The sequence below is a fragment of the Durio zibethinus genome, unplaced genomic scaffold (assembly GCF_047325235.1).
Source record: "Durio zibethinus cultivar Kanyao isolate XHJ-2024 unplaced genomic scaffold, ASM4732523v1 HiC_scaffold_2, whole genome shotgun sequence".
NCBI lineage: Eukaryota > Viridiplantae > Streptophyta > Magnoliopsida > Malvales > Malvaceae > Durio > Durio zibethinus.
The window spans coordinates 2225997-2230996 of NW_028323043.1; positions in this window are offsets into that span (position 1 = coordinate 2225997).

The following is a 5000-nucleotide window of genomic DNA, read 5'->3' on the forward strand; positions in this document are numbered from 1 at the left end:
ATAGGGGGCCAACACAAGGGCCAAGTACCAGCACCCATCGCACGTCATGTGCGCACACCCCCCCGGCCCCCCTCCCAATCGCCGGAACCCCAATGCCGCCGGTCAGGTTCTCCGGCGGTACTCCGGCGGTACTCCGGCGATGCTCCGGCGATGCTGTCCCGAGTGAAAAAAATGCGGCACCAGCACATGCTGGAGCCAAGCATGGGCACCGTGGCTCAAAATCGAACTCCGGCCAAGGCCTCGACCATCAATGGCACATGATGACGCATGGTGATGGCACATGCATCGACCATCATCGGCATAGGCTGCCCTTCGGTACGGGCACCTGCCTCGACCGCCATCGGCACAAGCTGGGCCCTGGTGTGGGTTGTTGCCTCGATCACCAGCGGCACATGCTGAGCCTTGGTGCGGGCGGTTGCCTCGAGCACCATCGGCAGACCCTGGGCCCTGGTGCGGCCGGTTGCCCCGATAACCATCGGCACACGCTGGGCCCTGGAGCGGCCGGTTGCCTCGATCACCATCGGCAAAAGCTGGGCCCTGGTGCGGGCGCTTGCCTCGACCACCATCGGCACACGCTGGGCACTGGTGCGGGCGCTTGCCTCGACCACCATCGGCACACGCTGGGCCCTGGTGCGGGCGCCTGCCTCGATCACCATCGGCACACGCTGGGCCCTGGTGCGGGCGGTTGCCCCCAGCACCATCGGCACACGTTGGGCCCTGGTGCGGGCGCTTGCCTCGACCACCATCGGCACACGCTGGGCCCTGGTGCGACAGGTTGCCTCGACCACCATCGGCACACGCTGGGCCCTGGTGCGGGCGCTTGCCTCGACCACCATCGGCACACGCTCGGCCCTGGTGCGGTCGGTTGCCTCGAGCACCATCGGCACACGCTGGGCCCTGGTGCGGGCGGTTGCCTCGACCACCATCGGCACACGCTGGGCCCTGGTGCGGGCGCTTGCCTCGACCACCATCGACACACGCTGGGCCCTGGTGCGGCCGGTTGCCTCGAGCACCATCGGCACACGCTGGGCCCTGGTGCGGTCGGTTGCCTCGACCACCATCGGCACACGCTGGGCCCTGGTGCGGGCGCTTGCCTCGACCACCATCGGCACACGCTGGGCCCTGGTGCGGCAGGTTGCCTCGACCACCATCGGCACACGCTGGGCCCTGGTGCGGCAGGTTGCCTCGAGCACCATCGGCACACGCTGGGCCCTGGTGCGGTCGGTTGCCTCGAACACCATCGGCACACGCTGGGCCCTGGTGCGGCAGCTTGCCTCGACCACCATCGGCACACGCTGGGCCCTGGTGCGGCCGGTTGCCTCGAGCACCATCGGCACACGCTCGGCCCTGGTGCGGCAGGTTGCCTCGACCACCATCGGCAGCCTCGACCACCATCGGCACACGCTGGGCCCTGGTGCGGGCGCTTGCCTCGACCACCATCGGCACACGCTCCGCCCTGGTGCGGTCGGTTGCCTCGAGCACCATCGGCACACGCTGGGCCCTGGTGCGGCAGGTTGCCTCGACCACCATCGGCACACGCTGGGCCCTGGTGCGGGCGCTTGCCTCGACCACCATCGGCACACGCTCCGCCCTGGTGCGGTCGGTTGCCTCGAGCACCATCGGCACACGCTGGGCCCTGGTGCGGCAGGTTGCCTCGACCACCATCGGCACACGCTGGGCCCTGGTGCGGGCGCTTGCCTCGACCACCATCGGCACACGCTGGGCCCTGGTGCGGGCGCTTGCCTCGACCACCATCGGCACACGCTGGGCCCTGGTGCGGCAGGTTGCCTCGACCACCATCGGCACACGCTGGGCCCTGGTGCGGGCGCTTGCCTCGAGCACCATCGGCACACGCTGGGCCCTGGTGCGGTCGGTTGCCTCGAGCACCATCGGCACACGCTGGGCCCTGGTGCGGCAGGTTGCCTCGACCATCATCGGCAGCCTCGACCACCATCGGCACACGCTGGGCCCTGGTGCGGGCGGTTGCCTCGACCACCATCGGCACACGCTGGGCCCTGGTGCGGTCGGTTGCCTCGAGCACCATCGGCACACGCTGGGCCCTGGTGCGGCAGGTTGCCTCGAGCACCATCGGCACACGCTGGGCCCTGGTGCGGCAGGTTGCCTCGACCACCATCGGCACACGCTGGGCCCTGGTGCGGGCGGTTGCCTCGACCACCATCGGCACACGCTGGGCCCTGGTGCGGGCGCTTGCCTCGAGCACCATCCGCACACGCTGGGCCCTGGTGCGGCAGGTTGCCTCGAGCACCATCGGCACACGCTGGGCCCTGGTGCGGCAGGTTGCCTCGAGCACCATCGGCACACGCTGGGCCCTGGTGCGGGAGCTTGCCTCGAGCGCCATCGGCACACGCTGGGCCCTGGTGCGGCAGGTTGCCTCGAGCCCCATCGGCACACGCTGGGCCCTGGTGCGGTCGGTTGCCTCGAGCACCATCGGCACACGCTGGGCGCTGGTGCGGGCGCTTGCCTCGACCAGCATCGGCACACGCTGGGCCCTGGTGCGGCAGGTTGCCTCGATCACCATCGGCACACGCTGGGCCCTGGTGCGACAGGTTGCCTCGAGCACCATCGGCACACTATCGGCCCTGGTGCGGGCGGTTGCCTCGACCACCGTCGGCACACGCTGGGCCCTGGTGCGGGCGCTTGCCTCGAGCACCATCGGCACACGCTGGGCCCTGGTGCGGCAGGTTGCCTCGAGCACCATCGGCACACGCTGGGCCCTGGTGCGGGAGCTTGCCTCGAGCGCCATCGGCACACGCTGGGCCCTGGTGCGGCAGGTTGCCTCGAGCACCATCGGCACACGCTGGGCCCTGGTGCGGTCGGTTGCCTCGAGCACCATCGGCACACGCTGGGCCCTGGTGCGGCAGGTTGCCTCGACCACCATCGGCACACGCTGGGCCCTGGTGCGGGCGCTTGCCTCGACCACCATCGGCACACGCTGGGCCCTGGTGCGGGCGCTTGCCTCGACCACCATCGGCACACGCTGGGCCCTGGTGCGGCAGGTTGCCTCGACCACCATCGGCACACGCTGGGCCCTGGTGCGGGCGCTTGCCTCGAGCACCATCGGCACACGCTGGGCCCTGGTGCGGTCGGTTGCCTCGAGCACCATCGGCACACGCTGGGCCCTGGTGCGGCAGGTTGCCTCGACCACCATCGGCACACGCTGGGCCCTGGTGCGGGCGCTTGCCTCGACCACCATCGGCACACGCTCCGCCCTGGTGCGGTCGGTTGCCTCGAGCACCATCGGCACACGCTGGGCCCTGGTGCGGCAGGTTGCCTCGACCACCATCGGCACACGCTGGGCCCTGGTGCGGGCGCTTGCCTCGACCACCATCGGCACACGCTGGGCCCTGGTGCGGGCGCTTGCCTCGACCACCATCGGCACACGCTGGGCCCTGGTGCGGCAGGTTGCCTCGACCACCATCGGCACACGCTGGGCCCTGGTGCGGGCGCTTGCCTCGAGCACCATCGGCACACGCTGGGCCCTGGTGCGGTCGGTTGCCTCGAGCACCATCGGCACACGCTGGGCCCTGGTGCGGCAGGTTGCCTCGACCATCATCGGCAGCCTCGACCACCATCGGCACACGCTGGGCCCTGGTGCGGGCGGTTGCCTCGACCACCATCGGCACACGCTGGGCCCTGGTGCGGTCGGTTGCCTCGAGCACCATCGGCACACGCTGGGCCCTGGTGCGGCAGGTTGCCTCGAGCACCATCGGCACACGCTGGGCCCTGGTGCGGCAGGTTGCCTCGACCACCATCGGCACACGCTGGGCCCTGGTGCGGGCGGTTGCCTCGACCACCATCGGCACACGCTGGGCCCTGGTGCGGGCGCTTGCCTCGAGCACCATCCGCACACGCTGGGCCCTGGTGCGGCAGGTTGCCTCGAGCACCATCGGCACACGCTGGGCCCTGGTGCGGCAGGTTGCCTCGAGCACCATCGGCACACGCTGGGCCCTGGTGCGGGAGCTTGCCTCGAGCGCCATCGGCACACGCTGGGCCCTGGTGCGGCAGGTTGCCTCGAGCACCATCGGCACACGCTGGGCCCTGGTGCGGTCGGTTGCCTCGAGCACCATCGGCACACGCTGGGCGCTGGTGCGGGCGCTTGCCTCGACCAGCATCGGCACACGCTGGGCCCTGGTGCGGCAGGTTGCCTCGATCACCATCGGCACACGCTGGGCCCTGGTGCGACAGGTTGCCTCGAGCACCATCGGCACACTATCGGCCCTGGTGCGGGCGGTTGCCTCGACCACCGTCGGCACACGCTGGGCCCTGGTGCGGGCGCTTGCCTCGAGCACCATCGGCACACGCTGGGCCCTGGTGCGGGCGGTTGCCTCGAGCACCATCGGCACACGCTGGGCCCTGGTGGGTTTAGGCACATCTTCAAATTTCTGCCGTGCCAATGCCATTTTTATGGCTTGTAAATTCATACAATGGTCCCCTAAGCCTTCACGTGAAGTTTCGTTGGAAGATGACTCGTTTTCTATTTTTCATGATTTTTGAAACTTTTTGCGGTTCGGGATTTTTTAAAATTTTTTTATAAGGATTTTTGGCCCCAAATTTTGTAGGCATGATCCTTATATTTTTGTTGGCATGCACAAAAAAATTCAGCTAAAAACTCGAAGTAGAGAAGATTTTGTGACCGTTTGAAAAAAGTGTCCCCATTTCAGACACTTTAACGGCTACTGGTAGCAAACCTGTAAAATCTCAAATGCTCTTTAAGGGGGTGTGAATTCTCAGAGGTTTGATGAGGGATAGGGGGCCAACACAAGGCCAAGTACCAGCACCCATCGCACATCATGTGCGCACACCCCCCCGGCCCCCCTCCCAATCGCCGGAACCCCAATGCCGCCGGTCAGGTTCTCCGGCGGTACTCCGGCGATGCTCCGGCGATGCTGTCCCGAGTGAAAAAAATGCGGCACCAGCACATGCTGGAGCCAAGCATGGGCACCGTGGCTCAAAATCGAACTTCGGCCAAGGCCTCGACC